Genomic DNA, 15036 nt, shown 5'->3' with positions numbered 1-15036 from the left:
TTTGGAAGCTTTGTCCCCGTTGAAGAGAAGAGGGTCTCAGCTTTCTGTAGATATAATCTTTATTCCTTAACTCTCAATATTCAGCTCAATAGCAACTATTTTACAACCAAGATATTTGATATGGCGCAGCACATATCCATTGCGAGAGCATAGGCTTCAAGGTCTAAGTATTTTAGAGTTCTAGTGTATTGAGTCTCCAATTCCTCAGGTGTTGAACCCCAAATTAATTAGCCTATGATATTAGTGCACATAAAGATTTGTAATGAATCTTTATTGAACAAAAACTATCAGGAAATTCTGGAGTCCTATTTTGACAGTACAATATAGCAACTATAGTGTAATTGTCAACCCGAAATACATGACAATCATTGGATTAGGTTGCACATCAAAATATCTTGAATCATGCATTTCTGCTTGGATGTGTTAGAATTATTTATTTATTGAATACCTCAGTAGTCCAGTATTACATTTCTTAATAAAGCACTATGAATGACTTTATAAGACGATTAGGTATACTCATCATTTGGGTCTGACCAAATCATGGGCTGGTGCGGATAAAATGCCAGGGCCAAATTCTTGTCCCAGTCTGCCCCTGCTATCATAGTGCTGATGTTCAAAGATTTGGCCCAGGCCATATTTTTCATAACCAAAATGTTTTTAAAGATGCTGACATTTTTTTGTAAGGCAAGCAGTTCAAACTTAATGTTTTTTTTCAGGCTTTGAAGTTTCCAGAGAGCAGGTCAAGTAGGCTATGGTATGTTACTGCAGTTGAACTTTGTGCATTTGATTTGTAGATATGGGTGGGTCGTAGCCTAGTTTTTAAGAGCGTTGAGTCAATAACCGAGTGGTCTTTTGAACCCTGAGCCGAGTAGGTGACAAATCTGTCTGTGCTCTTGAGCAAGGCACTTAACCCTAATTGCTTCTGTAAGTCACTCTGGATAAGAGTTGCTGCTTAATGACAAAATATATATATAAGTCATATACAAAACATACAGAAGCAATTAGGGTTTATTGCCTTGCTCAAGGGCACAGACAGATTTTTCACCTACTCGGCTCAAAAGAGTTTCTGCTAAATGACAAAATAAATATAAGCCATATACAAAACATAGTTTTAAAATAAAAAATGTATTTCTTCATGTTTAGTTACCTACACACTAGAGTTTGACCTTCTTCCCCACTAGAAGGATCCAGCTGCAGATTATGCGTGCTGAGGCAACCGGGGCTGCAGTCCAAACTCAAAGTAGACAGCACTAGGCCCTAAACCCTCAGCACTTGAGTGAGGTTTTACATCGTCACATCCGAGTGTACCTTAAATGTCCCTTGCCCAAGCGAGGGAGAGTGATGGTCGGAGAGGCACCGTCCTTAGTGGGAAATCTTGAAGTTGAGATTAAAAACAACCAACCTAAAGCTATTAATGTACCTACATTAGCAAGCTAACGTAGCTAGCTCTCCTGTCAGGTAGCTAGCTACCATTACTCATAGCTGGCTAGCTAGTTTTGTAGTTTGGTTTTCCCAAACTGTTTAGGAAGCTAGCTACATTCTACAAGCTCCTCACTATGAGACTAAGCAAATTTGCCAATGATAAAATCAATGTAATCTATACAGGGGAGGGGAGGGGGGGCAACTTTGGTTTTAGTAGTGGGGGGACCTAAACTGGCGGGGGGTCTGGGGTTCCTCCCTCAGAATATTTTGGGCATCTAAAGCTCATTTCCTGCATTTCTACAAAATGTATTTGACCCTTTTGGGGTCATTTTGGGATCATTTGTATTGTAAATGTAATATGTTTCTAAAAACTTCTACATGAATGTGGATGCTACCATGATTATGGATAATCCTGAATGAATCATGAATAATGACTAGTGTGAACGTTATAGATGCACAAATATCATACCCCACTAAAAATGCTAACCGCCTCTGTTATTGTAATGGTGGGAGGTTATGTCTTGGGGGTATGATATTTGTGCGTCTAACTTTCTCACCCTTATGATTATCCGTAATCATGGTAGCATCCACATTAATGTAGACGTGTTTAGAAACATTCTTATTTGCAAAAAAAAAGTGATTCCAAAATGACATGATTTACCATAAATGTATATTGGGCACAAAGTTATTTGAAACACAACCAAAACAAAGAGTAAATGCATCCAACAAATGTGTTGAGTGAGAAGCTTGATGCAGTCATTGCGTGCTAAGTTCTTTAATACACATACAAGTGAGTTTGTCCCAATCCTTTTGCTCCCCTAAAATGGGGGGGACTATATACACAAAGTTATAAACGGTTCACCTGAAATGGATGATAATACCCTCAAATGAAAGCTGACAGTCTGCACTTGAAATTCATTGTCATTGTTTGATTTCAAATCCAAACGTTTGGAGTATAGAGCCAAAAGAACAAGTCTTTCACTGTCCCAATAATTAGAGGTCACTGTATATTATAGGCCTAATCAATCATTTAAATGTATTTATAAAGCCCTTTTTATATCAGCAGATGTTACAAAGTGCTATACAGAAACCCAGCCTAAAACCACAAACAGCAAGCAATGCAGATGTAGAAGCACGTGGCTAGGAAAAACTCCCGAGAAAGGCAGGAACCTAGGAAGAAACCTAGAAAGGAACCATGCTCTGTGGGGTGTCGTCCTCTTCTGGCTGTGCCGGGTGGAGATTATAAATGTACATGGCCATTTAAGGCCAGATTATTCAAGATGTTCAAACGTTCATAGATGACCAGCAGGGTCAAATAATAATCACAGTGGTTGTAGAGGGTGCAACAGGTCAGTAACTCAGTAAATGTAATTTGGCTTTCATAGCGAAGCATTTAGAGTTTGAGACAGCAGGTGCAGGGGGAGAGAGAGTCAAAACCAGCACGTCTGGTGAACAGGTCAGGGTTCCCTAGCCGCAGGCAGAACAGTTGAAACTGGAGCAGCAGCACGACCAGGTGGACTGGGACAGCCAGGAGACATCAAGCCAGGTAGTTCTGAGGCATGATGCTAGGGCTCAGGTCCTCGGGGAGGAGAAGGAGAGACAGAGAACTAGAGGGAGCATACTTAAATTCCCACAGGACACCAGATAAGCCTGACCCTAGCCCCCCGGCACAGACTATTGCAGCATAGATACTGCAGGGTGGGTCGGGGGACACTGTCCCCTTCCAACGATAACCAACCAGGCAGGATAGAACCCCACCCACTTTGCCAAAGCACAGCCCCCACACCACTAGAGGGATATCAACAGACCACCAACTTACTACCCTGAGACAAGGCTAAGTATAGCCCAGAAAGATCTTCTCTACCACACGAGCCTGCAAAACTGGACAGGAAGATCACGTCTGTGACTCAACCCACTCAAGTGATGGACCCCTCCTAGGGACTGCATGGAAGAGCACTAGTAAGCCAGTGACTCAGCCCCCGTAATAGAGTCAGAGGCAGAGAATCTCAGTGGAGAGAGGGGAGCCAGCTTGGCAGAGACAGCAAGGGCGGTTTGTTCCAATTAATGCATTTCTTAGCCGCTAAAAATGACAGGTTACACAGTTTCTTCAACATTTCCAAGCAAACAAAACATGGAAAAGGGAGACTCTGTAGACCTGCTGAGATAAAAGAACATACTCTTTTCCAGAATTCAGCCTGCCTCCACAAGAGCATAACATATGCAAATGTCCCCCACGTCCAGCAGAGGAATTACATTTCTGAGTGCATGATATTCAGTTTCACTGGCATAAAGTGTGTTCTATAGATGACCTTAAACTGCAGTAATTTATGTCTGAGATTACATCAACATGACTGGGCATTCAAACATGATTCATCCTCATCAATATTGCCTCCCAGGTCTTCCTCACATTTTTTGTTTTACATGTTTTGTGTCATCGGGAAAAGCCTCTATCAACCCTTGATACAGTTTGGAAATCAACTTGAGGTTTGTCAGACTGCCTTTTAAAATTTATTTTACTAGGCAAGTCAGTTAAGAACAAAATCTTATTTTCAATGACGGCCTAGGAACAGTGGGTTAACTGACTGTTCAGGGGCAGAACGACAGACTTGTACCTTGTCAGCTCAGGGATTTGAACGTGCAACCTTTCGGTTACTAGTCCAACACTCTAACCACTAGGCTACCCTTCCGCCCCATTACAGTCTTTGAAGCTTCGGGCGTGTCCAGTGTTTGCTGCACAGACAGAATAAAGTGTTGCATCTGTAAAAGTTCACGTCAGTGCTGTCACCTACCGGTCTTCCCTGGTTGCCTAGCCCTGCTGAGACCCCTTTCACCATCAGATACTGCTTAGAAGAGGCATGACAAATAATTACCTTGGTGTACATTTATACATTATATTATCCAAAAATAGAATCAATCGTTCAATAGTTGAAATTACCATTATTCCTAGATCCCAGACTGCAGCCTACCCATCAACTCAAGATGGAACGTTGTATCCATTCGTTGTATCCATAAATAGACCATAGGAGCGAATAATTACAATTTAGCAGATTAACACTGGAGTGATAAATGAGCAGATGATGATGTGCAAGTAGAGATACTGGTGTGCAAAAAAGCAGAAAGGTAAATAAAATAAAAACAGTATGGGGATGAGGTAGATAGATTGGGTGGGCTATTTACAGATGGACTATGTACAGCTGCAGCGATCAGTTAGCTGCTCAGATAGTTGATGTTTAGAGTTGGTGAGGGAAATAAAAGTCTCCAACTTCAGCAATTTTTGCAATTCGTTCCAGTCAATGGCAGCAGAGAACTGGAAGGAAAGGCGACCAAATGAGGTGTTGGCTTTGGGGATGATCAGTGAGATATACCTGCTGGAATGTATGCTACGGGTGGGTGTTGTTATTGTGACCAGTGAACTGAGATAAGACGGAGCTTTACCTAGCATAGATTTATAGATAACCTGGAGCCAGGGTCTGGCGACGAATATGTAGCGAGGGCCAGCCGACTAGAGCATACAGGTCGCAGTGGTGGGCATACAGGTCCCCTTAACAAATGTCTTGAGGTTGATTCTTACTGACCTCCAGGCATTGACCTGGAAATTATCTGATGACGTCAGACACATTTTGAACAGGTTGCAACCTACCAGGATACTTGGTTCTTTCCCTTGGCATGTGCGCTTATGTAAGCATAAACGCTCACGTACAATGGAACATTTAATGAGGATTTATGCTCAGATCACTTAAGGGTCCAAACAAAATACCAGCCTTAGTACTCTGATGTACTCTGATGCCTTTGACTCTACAGCTACAGTACTCACCAGTTTATCCACAGAGGTCCATAGGTCATCCCTGTAGACTGCCTGAAACTGGTGCCTTACAGCGGCAGACTTATCATGTAGTTATCAACTTAGGATAGTGCCCTAAGCAACACACCGCAAATTATGAATGCCCTAGATATGACATTAGACAATGCCACGATAGGGTCATTTTGCCAAGACCTTGGACATATATAGAACACAATCCAATTAGATGATTAAGGTGTGATAACTATATTTTGTATATATTTTGTTTATGCTTTTATTCATTTTCGTTTCATTTCCTTTGACATTTAGGAATTGGTAGAGCCATAAACAAGTTCCCCATACAACCATCACTTAGTGCCACAATAACACTCATTTGGGAAGAAATGTAATTATGTATTTCATGAGAGTGTGTGCGTTGTTAACATCTGCCTAAGTTATTGCCTAGAACCACCAATAGCCTGGACGATCAAACGATGGTTCCGGAACAGCGATCCCAATCCTGACATTCGCGCTGCCCATCCTTGTGGCGGCCTGATCCATTTGCAGAAATCCTACCCGGGTCGGCCACCAGAGGGGTGCAACGATGATCCACAACCAGGACATCACAGGGTCATATTTATGTTGGTTGGCAACTTGCAGGATGATCACAATTAAACAATATTTCTGTAAATCCAGACAGTTGGAATGGTCGGTGGGAAATCAAAGAACGACCATATTGAATTTACTTCATGAAAGGCAGTATCACTACATTACTGTATCTTAATTTGTGTACACTTCTCACTTATGGGGTTTGCATCTGAATGTTGTTTAAAATAAATTACTATGTATAATAATATTTTTGGAAACAAGTCTTCTATAACAAGTCTAAATGAGAATTGTTTTTCATAGTAACTTATGATCAGTCACTGGCCACACCCCCATGAGCACTTACTTTTACATCGGCGTCATGGAACACCCCCTTTTCTACTCCAGTATAAAACCCACTTCCGACAAAAATGTACATTAGACCAGACAGCATGGAGCGGTAGCTACGTGTTGAAATGGTTGGCAATTTAAATAAAGACCAATTTAAATAAAGCGCCAGGTGAATACATTACAAATGGTTGAGAAATCTACCACTCTATAGACCAAGCAGACTAAGGCGTGAGCCAGATGTTGCAGAATGGATCATGCGCATTTTCGCAGCTTTTTGTAAAAAATCGCGCAACATTTCAAAGTCCTGCTACTCATGCCAGGAATATAGTATATGCAAATGATAAGAATGTGTGAATAGAAAACACTCTGAAGTCTCTAAAACTGGTTAAATCGTGTCTGTGGCTATAACATAACGTGTTTAGGAGTAAAAATCCCTCGAAAAACTGTTCTCCAAAAACACAAAAATATATTAATCCGCCAGTATTGTTTAAGGCGACTGCAAATAAATGAAGATGTCCTGTAAACGCCTACAGCTTCCACACGATGTCGCCAGTGCTGGCATTTCCAGCCTACTCAATTCTTGGTTGTATGACGTTTTGACCTTTCCTGTTTTAGTCTCTCCACAGGATGTTATGAAAATGTAAAACATGGACGCTGATTTCAACACTAGCTGCTATCGAATACAGATCGCCCCGTGATGAATTGTATAGACTATTAACGTTTATTAATACCTAAAGTTGGTTTAGAAAAGTAGTTTGAAGTGATTTGTAAAAGTTTATAGGCAACTTTTGTAATTTTAAAAAGTGACGTTGCATCTTGTAAAATGGAATATTCCTGGATCAGACCGGTCTCCAGAAATCTCCAGATTTTTGGTGGCCTTCCTAAGCCAGAATTCAGACATGGCAAGGACATCAGGGTTGGCAGAGTGTGCTAAAGCAGTGAGTAAAACAAACTTAGGGAGAAGGCTTCTGATGTTGACATGCATGAAACCAAGGCTTTTTTGATCACAGAAGTCAACCAATGAGGGTGCCTGGGGACATGCAGGGCCTGGGTTTACCTCCACATCACCCGCGGAACAGAGGAGGAGTAGGATGAGGGTGCGGCTAAAGGCTATCAAAACTGGTCGCCTAGAGCGTTGGGGACAAAGAATAAAAGGAGCAGATTTCTGGGCGTGGTAGAATATATTCAGGGCATAATGCGCAGACAGGGGTATGGTGGGGTGCGGGTACAGCGGAGGTAAGCCCAAGCACTGGGTGATGATAAGAGAGGTTGTATCTCTGGACATGCTGGTTGTAATGGATGAGGTCACCGCATGTGTGGGAGGTGGGACAAAGGAGGTATCAGAGGTATGAAGAGTGGAACTAGGGGCTCCATTGTAAACTAAAACAATGATAACTAACCTGAACAACAGTATACAAGGCATATTGACATTTGAGAGAGACATACAGCGAGGCATAAAGTAATCGCAGGTGTTGATTGGGAGAGCTAGCTAAAACAACAGGTGAGACAACAACAGCTAATCAGCTAACACAACAACAGCAGGTAAAATGGCGATGACTAGGCAGAAAGGGTCGGATTAACTACACACAGAGCCTGAGTTCGCGGCTGGGGCCGACAGAAAATAAATAAATAAACAGAATGGAGTACCGTGATTAATGGACAGTCCAGCAGGCATCAGCTATGTAGCCAAGTGATCATAGTGTCCAGGGGGCAGCAGGAGATGGAACAGGGACGACACAGAGTTTAAAGTTAGTAGCCCAGGGCTAGTAGGAGCGTCTGCTCCGACGGAGGCCGGTTGAAGGCACAGCGGATGGAGTATTCGTCGGCAGACCAGTCGTGGTGGTGCGGCGGGGCGCCGTGTCGACAGAGATTCCAAGCCAGATAGCGAAAGAGGTATTGTAGAATTTAGTTTGCTAACCGGGAGATGCGCCTGGCTCAAGGCTAACTGGTGCTAGCTTCGTGGCAGTGCTAGCTTCGTGGAATGTAAGCCAGGGCGGGATCAGCCAGGAGCAGCTTCCCGCATGCGCGATTCATTTGCAGTCTGGACGCGGAGGGGTGAACATCTCCTGCTCTGACTGCAGCTGGGAGGGACTGCTGTGCAAGGACTGGGCCGCCTGTGGGTGCTTTGGGACGGGGGTGGGGCCACGGCAACACCCGCTGCTCGTTGAGAAGAGTAAGAACTATACATGCTTTCACGTCAGAGTCTCCAAAAGTCTCCAATAACACCAGAAAATGTCGCTAGTCGATTCTTTGAAAATGTGTTCCCACTTTCCTGGTTAAATAAAGGTAAAATAAAAATAAATAAAAAAGATGGAGCAGAAGCACCAGCAGTAGTGACACAAACGTCTGATGTTTGGATGCTGTTTGTCGAGAGAGCAACTGGGGATGCAGTACGAAGGAATCCCACAGCAGATGCCATATTGGAGGTCCGATCCCATTTGGAGGAGCATCTCTCATAAAAGCTAAATATGGTCAGCATTGCTGTGTGCTGCTGGTTATAATATGGCAATAAAGAAGAGAGAGAAAAGAGGGACCAGTTTAAGGTTTTATGTGGGATGCTGCAGAATTGTTACATCTATATGCACTTTGTTTATGTACATTTAAAAAAGTTATATTTTAAATGCACATGTGTAATAGCATCCTTCTTTTTTACCTTTATTTCAATTTGTGGGATGCTGCAGTTTTGCAAATTGTTATTTATTTTTCTTTGATATGGTGCAATATTCTATTATGCTGTTCAGATTGTATTAATTTTGAATGGTTAGATTTATATGCACTTTGTTTATATACATTAAAAAGTTCTACTTTAAATGCAAATGTTTAATGGCATTCTTTTTCATAACAAACCAATGCATTTTTAAATACATTGTGGTTAAGGTAGAGTATGATTTCATATAATAATTTAATTAGAATTGTTTTAACACCAATCATAGTGAAACTATCGCAAACTGTTTGACTTGAAAAAAATATATATATAATAATTTTAAAGAGCTGTTTGGGAGTCAAAAGAGACGGCTCTTTTTGGTGAGCTGAGCCGAACCCGGCTCACTGAAAAGAGTCGGAATGCCCATCACTAAATTGTCAATGGGTGCTTGTGCAAGAATCTCTCACCATTGAATGGGTGATACAAGATAGATCAGGCTATACAGATCTCTGCTGGAGCCAGACCCATAGAGATAGATAGAGGAATCATCTTTGTATTTACGCAATTATAGAGAGCAATGGTAATGGCATATTTTTGTAGGCACTAACTCCTGAGTTCTCTGTAGTTTTTTTTGCATAAACACCCCAAATAAGTTCTGTGGTAAACACAGGTTTAGGAGATCTGATATGTTTTGTTATATGAGATAATCTTCATCAGCTAACATCACTTCATTTTTATTTTTCATTAAGCATTTATGTAATCAAAAAGCACATAAAATGACCTTGATGAATTATGAAGCCTTTATCTGACTGATATTATCTCATAGAACAAAACGTATATGATCTCCTAAGCCTGTGTTAAACTCAGACCTTTTTTTCTTTTGCATTTATCCCAAAACCCTTTTCTTTCAATATAGGAATAGCTGAACAAACCAGGAGTGACTCTTTTCTGGGGTTTAGGACTACAAACTGGTGAGCACTAAGCAGCTGTGACATCATAAAACATTTTTTAAACTAGGCAAGTCAGTTAACAAATTATTATTTACAATGGCGGCCTACTGGGGAACAGTGGGTTAACTGCCTTGTTCAGGGGAAGAACAACATATCTTTACCTTGTCAGCTCAGGGATGTGATCGGGTAACCTTTTGGTCACTGGCCCAATGCTCTAACCACTAAGCTACCTGCCGAGCCATTGAGGCTATTTCCATAAAGTAGTCGATTTTCTTATTCACGATTGGCTGATCCCTCCTGATGACCCGGTTGACTCCAACGGGGTCAGCCAATGACGTTGGAAGTCCCACCCAGTTGACTACATTAAAGTGGTGGAAGCACTCAATTGCGAAAAAGCCTCTATCGTTCTCTATGGCCAGACCCTATTGCCATACCAGCTGCTACTGAGCTCTGCTCTGCAAAGCCCATGTGATTGATGCAGTGATTTGATTGGTTTCCACTGACGATATGTGAATGGGGTGACATCTAGGCACATGATCGGCCAATGTCTTGGGGCAGAGGCTATTCGTTTCATTTTCTTATTACTTTTTATAAATCCAGGATTTTATTTAAAAAAAACAAGAGTAACCTTGTCCTTACATAGGACAATTCCCCGGATTCTGCATTTAAAAAATGTCGCGCAACCGTCATTGGCAAATAAAGTTACACGTAAAATAGTGCACACATTATTAAATAAACAAATTGTCTAAAAAAAGAATAGGTCTTTGGCATGTGTAAATGTGCATTTTGGGCATTTATAATGAACCTGTCTCTGTGGCACGCCAACATCAGCAGATGGTGAAATCACTTTCTGGCTAATTTCTCGTCAGATTCTCGTCGACAGATGACACGGGGAGAATCTGTCGTTGGTAATGTAGAATTATGTGTGATTTTCGTCATTGAGTATTTGGAAGAATTAGGATTAGGCAGTGTTTAAACTGGTGCGGTGATTTTCAAACCCATGTGCAGATGATACATGGTTTCCATTAGATTCAACAGCCACAAAGTCAAAATTGGCTGTATTGTAAAATTCATGAAAACCAAAAATGGCTTTTTGGCCATTATAAACACGGGTGAAATTCGCGGAAGGTGGGAAGGGGTTTGGCGAAGAGATTCCGTTTGTGATGGAAGAGTCTTCACTTCCTTGCATTGCACATAGGTAATAGACAAAAAAAACATAGGCTCGTTTGAGTAAGGCGAAAGCAACAGACTGCAGACGAAAATCGAGGAGTGAAATCGTAGCAGGTGCATCTGCCACAGTCGAAAGTAGGTTTTCCAACAACAAGGTGCAGTGCAACATGGCAGCAATGTTCCCTCTAAACTGGCATTGTTCCCCCTGGACTGCGTGCAGAATACATATCAGCCTGTGCAGAGAAGCATAGCTTGAAGTTCACTCAACTTTCTAGTTTTCTCCCTTAGTTAACACAATCAACATTTCACTTTACAGTAGGATTTGTGATCGAATCAACGCAACATTAGCCAATTTTAATGCAACATACCTACACAAAATGAACTATGCAAAACTAACTATGCAAGAGATGTTGTAGGCAGAATGGATCAGAGTAGGATTCTACTAGATTGACACACACGACTCAGCCCATACTCTACACACAGACCGGTGCAGCATAACCAATCAGAGCTGTAGTAGGCCTATATGCAAATAGGCCATTGCCATAGATCGATCTGTGCCATTCAATTTCAACTGTACTTCCTTTACTGCATGAGCGGTAGTGAGTAGATGGCTTGTTTTGAGATCAAAGTGAGAGCTGCATGTAGCCATGTGGGCACATTTGTTCATATCCTTTGATAGTTAGTGAGTTATTAGTCCAGTTATAGATCATTTGTAGTGAGCAATGGGGCAGATATCAAATCAAATCAAATTTTATTTGTCACATACACATGGTTAGCAGATGTTAATGTGAGTGTAGCGAAATGCTTGTGCTTCTAGTTCCGACAATGCAGTGATAACCAACAAGTAATCTAACTAACAATTCCAAAACTACTGTCTTATACACAGTGTAAGGGGATAAGGAATATGTACATAAGGATATATGAATGAGTGATGGTACAGAGCAGCATACAGTAGATGGTTTCGAGTACAGTATATACATATGAGATGAGTATGTAGACAAAGTAAACAAAGTGGCATAGTTAAAGTGGCTAGTGACATAAGGATGCAGTCGATGATGTAGAGTACAGTATATACGTATGCATATGAGATGAATAATGTAGGGTAAGTAACATTATATAAGGTAGCATTGTTTAAAGTGGCTAGTGATATATTTACATCATTTCCCATCAATTCCCATTATTAAAGTGGCTGGAGTTGGGTCAGTGTCAATGACAGTGTGTTGGCAGCAGCCACTCAATGTTAGTGGTGGCTGTTTAACAGTCTGATGGCCTTGAGATAGAAGCTGTTTTTCAGTCTCTCGGTCCCAGCTTTGATGCACCTGTACTGACCTCGCCTTCTGGATGATAGCGGGGTGAACAGGCAGTGGTTCGGGTGGTTGATGTCCTTGATGATCTTTATGGCCTTCCTGTAACATCGGGTGGTGTAGGTGTCCTGGAGGGCAGGTAGTTTGCCCCGGTGATGTGTTGTGCAGACCTCACTACCCTCTGGAGAGCCTTACGGTTGAGGGCGGAGCAGTTGCCGTACCAGGCGGTGATACAGCCCGCCAGGATGCTCTCGATTGTGCATCTGTAGAAGTTTGTGAGTGCTTTTGGTGACAAGCCGAATTTCTTCAGCCTCCTGAGGTTGAAGAGGCGCTGCTGCGCCTTCTTCACGACGCTGTCAGTGTGAGTGGACCAATTCAGTTTGTCTGTGATGTGTATGCCGAGGAACTTAAAACTTGCTACCCTCTCCACTACTGTTCCATCGATGTGGATAGGGGGGTGTTACCTCTGCTGTTTCCTGAAGTCCACAATCATCTCCTTAGTTTTGTTGACGTTGAGTGTGAGGTTATTTTCCTGACACCACACTCCGAGGGCACTCACCTCCCTGTAGGCTGTCTCGTCGTTGTTGGTAATCAAGCCTACCACTGTTGTGTCGTCCGCAAACTTGATGATTGAGTTGGAGGCGTGCGTGGCCACGCAGTCGTGGGTGAACAGGGAGTACAGGAGAGGGCTCAGAACGCACCCTTGTGGGGCCCCCGTGTTGAGGATCAGCGGGGAGGAGATGTTGTTGCCTACCCTCACCACCTGGGGGCGGCCCGTCAGGAAGTCCAGTACCCAGTTGCACAGGGCGGGGTCGAGACCCAGGGTCTCGAGCTTGATGACGAGCTTGGAGGGTACTATGGTGTTGAATGCCGAGCTGTAGTCGATGAACAGCATTCTCACATAGGTATTCCTCTTGTCCAGGTGGGTTAGGGCAGTGTGCAGTGTGGTTGAGATTGCATCGTCTGTGGACCTATTTGGGCGGTAAGCAAATTGGAGTGGGTCTAGGGTGTCAGGTAGGGTGGAGGTGATATGGTCCTTGACTAGTCTCTCAAAGTACTTCATGATGACGGAAGTGAGTGCTACGGGGCGGTAGTCGTTTAGCTCAGTTACCTTAGCTTTCTTGGGAACAGGAACAATGGTGGCCCTCTTGAAGCATGTGGGAACAGCAGACTGGTATAGGGATTGATTGAATATGTCCGTAAACACACCGGCCAGCTGGTCTGCGCATGCTCTGAGGGCGCAGCTGGGGATGCCGTCTGGGCCTGCAGCCTTGCGAGGGTTAACACGTTTAAATGTCTTACTCACCTCGGCTGCAGTGAAGGAGAGACCGCATGTTTTCGTTGCAGGCCGTGTCAGTGGCACTGTATTGTCCTCAAAGCGGGCAAAAAGTTATTTAGTCTGCCTGGGAGCAAGACATCCTGGTCCGTGACTGGGCTGGGTTTCTTCTTGTAGTCCGTGATTGACTGTAGACCCTGCCACATGCCTCTTGTGTCTGAGCCATTGAATTGAGATTCCACTTTGTCTCTGTACTGACGCTTAGCTTGTTTAATAGCCTTGCGGAGGAATAGCTGCATTGTTTATATTCGGACATGTTACCAGACACCTTGCCCTGATTAAAAGCAGTGGTTCGCGCTTTCAGTTTCACGCGAATGCTGCCATCAATCCACGGTTTCTGGTTTGGGAATGTTTTTATCGTTGCTATGGGAACGACATCTTCGACGCACGTTCTAATGAACTCGCACACCGAATCAGCGTATTCGTCAATATTTCCATCTGACGCAATACGAAACATGTCCCAGTCCACGTGATGGAAGCAGTCTTGGAGTGTGGAGTCAGCTTGGTCTGACCAGCGTTGGACAGACCTCAGCGTGGGAGCCTCTTGTTTTAGTTTCTGCCTGTAGGCAGGGATCAGCAAAATGGAGTCGTGGTCAGCTTTTCCGAAAGGGGGGCGGGGCAGGGCCTTATATGCGTCGCGGAAGTTAGAGTAACAATGATCCAAGGTTTTACCACCCCTGGTTGCGCAATCGATATTCTGATAAAATTTAGGGAGTCTTGTTTTCAGATTAGCTTTGTTAAAATCACCAGCTACAATGAATGCAGCCTCCGGATAAGTGGTTTCCAGTTTGCAAAGAGTTAAATAAAGTTCGTTCAGAGCCATCGATGTGTCTGCTTGGGGGATATATACGGCTGTGATTATAATCGAAGAGAATTCTCTTGGAAGATAATGCGGTCTACATTTGATTGTGAGGAATTCTAAATCAGGTGAACAGAAGGATTTGAGTTCCTGTATGTTTCCTTCATCACACCATGTCTCGTTAGTCATGAGGCATACGCCCCCGCCACTCTTCTTACCAGAAAGATGTTTGTTTCTGTCGGCGCGATGCGTGGAGAAACCCGTTGGCTGCACCGCATCGGATAGCGTCTTCCCAGTAAGCCATGTTTCCGTGAAGCAGAGAACGTTGCAGTCTCTGATGTCCCTCTGGAATGCTACCCTTGCTCGGATTTCGTCAACCTTGTTGTCAAGAGACTGGACATTGGCAAGAAGAATGCTGGGGAGTGGTGCGCGATGTGCCCTTTTTCGGAGTCTGACCAGAACACCGCCTCGTTTCCCTCTTTTTCGGAGTCGTTTCCTTGGGTCGCTGCATGCGATCCATTCCGTTGTCCTGTTTGTAAGGCAGAACACAGGATCCGCGTCGCGGAAAACATATTCTTGGTCGTACTGATGGTGAGTTGACGCTGATCTTATATTCAGTAGTTCTTCTCGACTGTATGTAATGAAACCTAAGATGACCTGGGGTACTAATGTAAGAAATAACACGTAAAAAAAACAA

The sequence above is a fragment of the Oncorhynchus nerka genome, linkage group LG28 (genome assembly GCF_034236695.1).
Source record: "Oncorhynchus nerka isolate Pitt River linkage group LG28, Oner_Uvic_2.0, whole genome shotgun sequence".
Lineage (NCBI taxonomy): Eukaryota > Metazoa > Chordata > Actinopteri > Salmoniformes > Salmonidae > Oncorhynchus > Oncorhynchus nerka.
The sequence above is the reverse complement of the archived record's forward strand: the minus strand, read 5'-3'. Positions refer to the sequence as shown.